This window comes from Primulina eburnea, chromosome 14, assembly GCF_022965805.1.
Source record: "Primulina eburnea isolate SZY01 chromosome 14, ASM2296580v1, whole genome shotgun sequence".
NCBI lineage: Eukaryota > Viridiplantae > Streptophyta > Magnoliopsida > Lamiales > Gesneriaceae > Primulina > Primulina eburnea.
The window spans coordinates 7049649-7058338 of NC_133114.1; the positions used below are offsets into that span (position 1 = coordinate 7049649).

Below are 8690 nucleotides of genomic sequence, written 5' to 3' on the forward strand. Positions count from 1 at the left end.
CACGAAGATAGGATATTCACTAAAAGACTTTGATCAAATACAAACAATGTACTGACCCACTTCAGTATGGACTTATCACTTTGCCAAAACTGAAACTCTTAGTATACAACTTTTGACAGATCGTAACTGATCTTAGCACAACTTCTATAATTTTATCAACGATTACAATGTGCTCTCTTTAGCTCGATAATGTAGTCTGAAAACTACTGATGAAACTGGTAAGAGTGAGCTTTTGATTTCTGAGTGTGTTTTTGCAGCGTAACAGCAAGTAAACTGAGATGAATAATAATCGATATTTCTTCAGCTGCTATCCTCGACTATTTATAGGCTTCCCTTGTAACGGTAACATTAAATAATGTTTGAATATTCGAACCGTTGTTTGCCATGTCGACACGCTCTGATATTCGTACACTGCTCATTCTGAAATGCGACGATCCACTACCAGTTCGCAGATGACTGTACTATTTGTCGGTTGTCGTTTTCACTTTATGACGTGTACAGCTGAAAGATCAGCTGATAACAAATTAGTTGGCGAGAATGAACTGGCGAGAATATCTGCTGAAATATTATATGCTGAAATATCAGTTAAGCTTGGTTCAGTTAAGTCGATCAGTTGGTAGCTTTTAGTTGCTGAATTCAGTTGAGTCTTTTGTCAAACGCCGGAATTAAGTTTCCAACAGGTCTCTTGTGAGACAGGTCTCACGAATCTTTATCTGTGAGACAGGGTCAACCATACCGATATTCACAATTAAAAATAATACTTTTAGCATAAAAAGTAATACTTTTTCATGGATGACCCAAATAAGATATCCATCTCACAAAATACGACCCGTGAGACCGTCTCACACAAGTTTTTGTCTAAAGTTGATTGCATTTTTCTTCTGTTTTCAGGTGCTTTGCATGCAGAATTCATTGCACAAAAATCAGAAAGGAATGATAGATTACTTTCTTTTCCAATCAATGATTCATAATTTCTAACGTTCGTTTCAAACTTGGAGTCTTTTTTGGTAGTTTCTGCTCAGTCCTCCGAAGTAAATAAATTCCGCAACTCTTGGAGTACTAATCACATACACAAATAAAGAATAATAGCGGAGAGTCGAACACCTTGGAGCCATGGCTTCGGCTGGATAACAAGGTGGCGATGGTGACCGGGGCGTCATCAGGAATTGGCCGAGACTTCTGTCTGGACTTGGCCAAAGCCGGCTGCAAAATTATAGCCGCAGCTCGGCGTGTCGACCGGTTACAATCGCTGTGTACTGAGATCAATAACGGGATCGGCTCCTCCGCCTCAGAAGAGCCGAGATCAACCCAGAGCCATGGCTGTGGAGCTGGATATCAGCGCAACTGGGTCCGTGATCGAGCCCGTCGGTGTAGAAGGCTCGGGATGCATTTGGAAGAATGGACGTTTTGATCAACAATGCTGGAGTTAGAGGTCACATAAGTAACCATGGAAAAATAATTTTTATTTTTTATCTGTCTTATATGGAAGTAGCATTATAAGTTAAAAGGCTCACTTATATCAGTAGTGATGTTTCATTGACTGAATCATTCACCTCGTGATATAATGTAATTAGTTTGTCTTGCAGGGAATTTATCAATTTTTCTTCATGCATTCAACTCTTGCACTGTTTAAATTTGGTTTAGTAGGTTCTTTGTATGGTTGATAGGAAAAGATACCTCCATGAAGTTGGGGCAAACCAAACTTCTAGTAAAAATTCAGCTCATCACATTATTTGTTTTTTTATCAGTCAAGTTGATTGGTGAATTTTAGTTATATTCCTTCAATGTCTGTAGGTTATTGCTAGTCGCAACTCGTTATCAATCTGTAAAATCTCAATAGCGCCGCAAACTGAAAAAGATGATTTATGTTGGGGAAAAAAAAGGAATTAGATTACTCATATAAACACACATGCACAGACTCACACAGACATGCGGGTGTCTGATGTGCTGTTCTTGAGCAGATCGTTAGGAGGCATGATATTGATAATTGATTCTAAGATTCTTTGAGAAATATTTGTTCCTAAAGAGGAGGCATTGCAAAAAAAAAAAAAAAAGAAGAAGTGACTCAAGTTTCTTTCATTCTTCATAGACATATGAGCATGAGTCCAAAATAAAAGGAGTAGATGATCACAAAATACGCAAGACAGCCGAATCATAATCCATAATCTCATAGCAGAGAAATAAAGGTACTGAGCTTGAAGCTTGGCTATGTATTTTGTATTTTCTCCATTGACTTCAGTAAGAACTCGAACTTTCTCATCTACATCTTCCTTTTCCCTAAAAAACTCGCTAGGAACAAATATTTCTCGAAAAGTCAATTTCCAAATCTTTTTACCGAACAAGTAAATAGAAACTAAAAACTACAAAAACTTCCATAGATTTTTTTTTATTAGAGGTACATATTTACCTCGCCTCCAATCGAAAAAGTTTCAATTTTGAAATATTTTCTCCGAACAAGTAACTCAAAACCAAAAACTACGAAAAAAGATTTTTTTCATCAGAGATATCTATTTACCTCGCCTCGAATGCAAAATAACTATTTTGGGTTCGAACTTTATTGAGAAACCATCTTTTTTCCACCCGTCGACCCCCTGGCCGATCTTCAACGCTACGTAAACAACCGCAGTGCAGTGAACTATTACGGCGATTCCATTCAATATCTTCAATGCTGCATCTCCAACACCACCACCACCACTGGAGATAGGGATATTCTGGCCTCCGATCTGAAGATTCTGAACTACCGAATTCACGGGGCAAGAATTCACATGATTAACGATCCGGAGACCAAAATGAATCCGAATATTCTGGACTACAGAATTCACGGTGCCAGAATTGTCATGATTACCTCAGAATTCGCCACATTTTGACCGGGGTTCTCAACCTTCGGTAGAATTTTGATTTCACAACTAGAGTTTTCAGATTTACCCATCACGAGATCATAGTATTTCTTTTTGGTTGAAGGGATTATTTCTTTATCCATCGTAAAATCAGTTTAGAGAGAGCGAAAAAATATGAAAATAGGTTAACTCCCCTTTACTTTATATTGCAGGGGTTCAAAACCCATATCGGGAATCTTTTTTCAAGCAACTCAAAAAGTATTTTAAATTTTATTCCTTTTTTTCTCTTGCAACAATAAATTTTTTTAATATGTAATATATTTTTAATATTGCTTCTTTTTAAACAAATAGATGTCTTTTGCATTTTTTGAACATTGGTTTTGTAAAGTATAGGAAATTCGAACTACGTTAGCGTAACTTTTATTTTAAAATATCATGATTATTGCATGGTTATGGTTTATTTCATGATTATTGTTAAGTTTCACGTATTATAGTGTTTAGATGCATTTCGCGCTAGAACGAGTAACGAAGAACAGAGAATAACCAGGAAAATTTTTTATTGAATAATTATTTATGGAGTGTTTTTAAGTTTGACTGAGATTTCTGTACGATATCTTTATATATCGTTTTATAACGAAAAAACTTTATATTTTAAAATTTTATAAATGTATTGTTTAAATATTGTATATTTTTTAATTTTTATATATTATTTCAGTATTCATGTATATACCTAAATTTTCAAATTTCATACCTTTGTCGTACCGAAAACTGAAATCTTCAGTATACTTAAAATTCGGTATTTTTCCATGCGGTGACCTCGAAATATCGAAAATTCGATATTTTTTCTCACTCCTACATTCAACAAGAGAATTTTTTATGTAATTAAACATAAAAAACTACATTAAAAAATATATTTTTCATGTATCTATAGCATTTTATCGTAACTTTTAATTTTAAAATATCCTATTTAAAATTATTAATTTTAACAAAAAAATGAATGAATCAATATTTCTTTTGGAATAATGGTAGCATTTGAAAATAAGTGAAAATGGGGAAAGATTAATAAAAGAGGAGAAAGAAAGAGAAAAGAAGAAAATAAGAATGAAAAATGATACATATATTACAAATTAGTTACAAAATACATTTGAAATTACAAAATTGAATTGAAAATAAAATATCAAGAGAATAAGCCAAGAAGAGCAATAAACAGAACTCGGGTTTCTAGATGGCACACAAACTAGAAATTATGTGGATACCAAACCTGATTAAGAATCTGCAGGCAGCGGAGGTTGTTGCGGCCACATTGGCTGACCCATTTAAGGAGAGCAGGATCCACAGGCTTCCCCAAGAACATCTCTGGAGTGCCAACTGGTGGTGCACCTGGTGGTGCCATATAATAGCAAGGAAGCCCTTCAGTAGGAGCTCCATTGATGCAAGAACCTCATCTTTCAAGTCCTCTCGAGGTACAAAGTCAACCAAGAAATCAAATATGTTTGTCCTTTTAATTGCTGCAGCAACATCATTTTTCTGGAGTGTCAACTCAAGGATGAACATCTCACAGGCTCGTGCAAAGATAACAAGTGCTTCAGCTGAGATCATTCTAACATCTTCATCAGCTTTCATTATCTTCTCGATTCTAGCCAGTGACAGGCTATGGTTCTTAAATTCGGTTAGCTGATCATTGTCTTCATATTAGCTAGCCCAAAAATTTTGGAGTTGTTGTTGCTGCTAATGATGTATATGCTGGTAGGCAAGATGATGATGTGCCATCAGAGCTGGAGAGGCAGAAAAACCACCAGCTTGGGACGATTGAATTGATCCAACCGGTGCTGGAGAAGAGGTTCCAGCCATTTGGTTGGTCGTATATGGCATCTGAGCAGAGCTACCCACCAACCCAATACCCGGCTACTGTCCATTTCCTTTCTGCTACATTGCAAATTAAAATCTTCGGAAATCCTTTACTCTTCAAACTCCTTAAAATCACCAGTAACACATGATAAGCACAACACTCCAAATTTTTAAAAATTTAAGAATTGAATTTCTGATTGATGGCCTTTATAATCAAGGTTCAGCATTACTATACCTTCAGCAACACAGGACACAGGTGTTTCATATATTGAATATTCAAGATTAGCCACAGAATAATTTTATAATGCTATCAAGAGACAAAGCACGAAAAGTGCTTGAAACAAAGACAATGCCCCTGAAGCACATAAATACGATAAAAACCAACATGAACCCTCCACATGATAAAAAAAAACTATAAATTTTAGTGCTGTCAAGAGAAAAAGCACGAAAAGTGCTTGAAACAAAGACAATGCCCCTGAAGCACAGAAATACGATAAAAACCAACATGAACCCTCCACATGATAAAATACTATAAAGTTATAATGCTATCAAGAGACAAAGCATGAAAAATGCTTCAAACAAAGACAATGCCCCCTGAAGCACATATATAAGATAAAAACCAACATGAACCCTCAACATGATAAAGCTTCAAGACATGGATAAACAGTGTACTTCCGTGCTGCATAACTTTTAAACCAAACGACTAAAACGAATAATTTGTTTGTGATGGAATCCAAAAGTAGTGCCAAATCGTAATAGGAAAATTGAAACTAAACAGTTCTTTAAGGAATATGATATTTTCAATTATAGAATCTGTGGTTATGTTTATGTATCTTATCTCATATACATTGGCAAATTCAAATGGGTAAAATATGGTATAATTATAAACATATATGCACAACCCCTCAGTAAAATATACACATCTGTACAACCAAGGAAAAGATAAAGAATAAAACAGGATTTTCAAACCTGTGGAACATGCTCGCATTTCTGGAAAACTAGAATGTAAAGAACAAGAGACCTCAACATTTCTAAATCTCAGTTTGCATCTCATGCTTCACAACAAAATACGTATTATAGAACTTAAAATCAAAGAAAAACTTAACACAAAGTTCACAAGGCCAGGCCAATGATGCTTCCGTAAATTCTCACTCCAAAGACAGATTGCTTCAGAGCTTCAAAATGGAAGTAATGGATGGGAATAGAACTAAAGGTTACCCATTTTATCCTTAATTTCCGAAACAAACTAACATACGAGTCATTTCATAATGCAGTCATGTCACTAAGAATACTTCAATCGTGTCTCGCATGCAACCACGGAAGTTAACTGTTAATGCCGAGCTCATTTACGAGAAACTGTTATGCTACCTAAACATTTAACAGCACGTGCCACGTATAAAGCACTCGAAAGTGATCTGTTCATCAAAATTTCTTCAAGGACCACAAAAACAAATTTATTTTATACAAGTAGGACAATTATTTGGAAACATCTATAAAAAAGCTCAAAAATTGAAATTATAGTCAACCAAGTGCAAGAATAAAAAGGAGGAACTCTATCCCCAGGAACTAACCATGACAAAAAAAGAGAATATCATGCCCCAGGTCCAATCCTATGCCAACCACGATTGTAGAAAACTAGTCAAACATTTAGCTGCACGTTCCGATTTAATAAAACTAGTTAAAATGGAATCAATTATGTGCATCTAAGTTTCAATTATCAAGTTAAGGGATCATACCTTATACCTATTAATACTAATAATTTCCCCCAGGTGCAAAGAACTAGGACTCCTCACTATCTTGCAGAAATTAAAACTCATCTCCATGCTCCATTTATCATACCAAAAATTCAATTCAATGTATTTTGCAAGCATGTATAGGTACGTACTATCATAGAAAAATAACTTACAAAGGGTAAACCCCCAAAAAAAAAAAAGCCAGAATCTAAGTAGATAAAAATCGGAAAAAAAACCCACAAATACAAATACAGAAACAACCATAATGAGCAAAAAATAAAAATCAAATCTGGACCTTTTCCAGCAATAAAAATATCTGAACGAGACATAAAACAATAACTTTCAGATAAAAAAAACTGTAGTTAATCCAAAGTCAAGCAAAAGGTTAGGGCTTTTACCAATTAGTTGAAGTTGGAATTATGATTGAATTGGGGCCTCTGGAATTAATACCCAATTTGAATCCAGTTGCATTTATTATTTTTTGTTTTAATTAAAGCACCTTCGGAAGTCAAAGTTCGGTTTGTCAAACTAGATGGTTCGTGAATTACCCAGAATAACCCTACTCGGATGCATTTTAAATCAAATTCAAAATATATATGTACGAATATCTCATCATAATAATAGGTTTCTTGTGACACGATCTAACAAATCTTTGTCTGTGAGACAGATCAACCCTACCAATATTCACAATAAAAATAATACTCTTAGCATACAAGTAATAATTTTTCATAGATGACCCAAATAAGATATCTGTCTCAAAAAATATGACCCGTGAGACCGTCTCACACAAGTTTTTGCCCTCATCTGCGGGATGAATTATATTCTGCGGGATGAAGTATATTTAAATATATTACATCTTGTACAATTTTTTTTATCCCATTAGAGAGCAATAAAGATAACATTAAAACGCTATATTTAATTTTAGCTTATGTCAAGCTCATGGATCAGACGACGAAGATCTAATCAATTGAAAGATAAATATAACATAATTAATTTTAATTGTTAACTCATTTTGATACAATTATGTCATGTCTCGGGGTCAGGTCTGTGCTTGCACGATTACACAATGAACTCTTATATAAACTAATTTGTATCCTTATTTTCTTTATGAAATGGTTAACACAAGTTATTTTAGGAGTTCATTGAAATCACTGAAAACTATTTAAAAGTTTCATTTTTAATCAATGTAAGATGAGGATAATACATTTAGTAGGAGAAATCGAATTTATTACTATTAATCAAACTTTCACATAGTCCACAAACTCAAACACCTATTAAAAACTTTATCAAGATTATTTTAGCTTGCCTCCACAAATATCGAAGTACCTTTTGCAAAAGGTAGCATCCCAAATTATGGTAGGCAAGCTTAAACGCCCTAACCTATCTTTATCAATTTTTTCAAAATTATTAATTAATCACTCATTATTAAGTTGTAGGCAAAAACTTGCGTGAGACGGTCTCAAGGGTATTATTTTGTAGACAGATCTCTTATTTGGGTCATCCATGAAAATATATTATTTTTTATGCTAAGAATATATTATTTTTTATTGTGAATATCGATAGGGTTGACCCGTTTCATAGAAAAGATTCGTGAGACCGTCTTACAAGAGACATACTTTAAGTTGTATGTTTTTCGATCTTGAAATTTCATTTCCAAGGGACTATATCATGACCACAATACATCATTATGTTGTGAAAATAATATTAATCATAATACAATGCAAAAAATTTAAAACTTTTAACGAAATTAATTATTTATTATATTTTAAAAGAAACTTACAATTACTAAAAGTTATGATAACACATCACCTAAGCCTTGCCCGTGATCTCCTAACACATGTATGTATATATTGTAAGAAATATGACACATATTAAAAGAAGTAGCGTGTAGAAATTGACGACGGCCAGGAAGCCTACCATTTTTGACGAACAGTACATACAGCCTCAAATTTTTGACAATTGAGACGGCATGCGCCTTTTCTTTTGACGTTCAGACTCCCGAATTTTATTGTTGATAGTATGAGAAACGCCTATAAATAGAGGTGATTGATATCCCTAAGCACACACCTCATAAGAAAAATGCATCATCTATAGAGAGTGCTTAAAAGGTTTCAACCGGAAGGAAATCAGAATGTGAGTTAAAAAATTTTTTTTATCACATGTTAAAAAATAATAATATACAGCTTCTCGAAAATTAAATAATTAAATATGTATTAAGGTTTGTGGTCCACATCGATATACTAAACACGATAAGCATTATGTCGTTGTCTTA

The 8690-nt window shown here is 34.1% G+C and overlaps 1 long non-coding RNA gene and 1 pseudogene across 1 annotated transcript; both read right to left on the minus strand.

The window, feature by feature from the left end:
• Positions 1–2070: 2070 nt before the first annotated feature.
• On the minus strand, positions 2071–3022 carry LOC140812784 (uncharacterized). Its single transcript, XR_012113749.1, has 2 exons — positions 2516–3022; positions 2071–2277 (listed from the first exon to the last, which is right to left on the minus strand). It is a non-coding gene; the product is annotated as an uncharacterized lncRNA (long non-coding RNA).
• Positions 3023–3880: 858 nt separating this feature from the next.
• LOC140813259 (nuclear transcription factor Y subunit C-4-like) lies at positions 3881–4769 on the minus strand (annotated as a pseudogene).
• Between the last annotated feature and the right edge of the window lie 3921 nt (positions 4770–8690).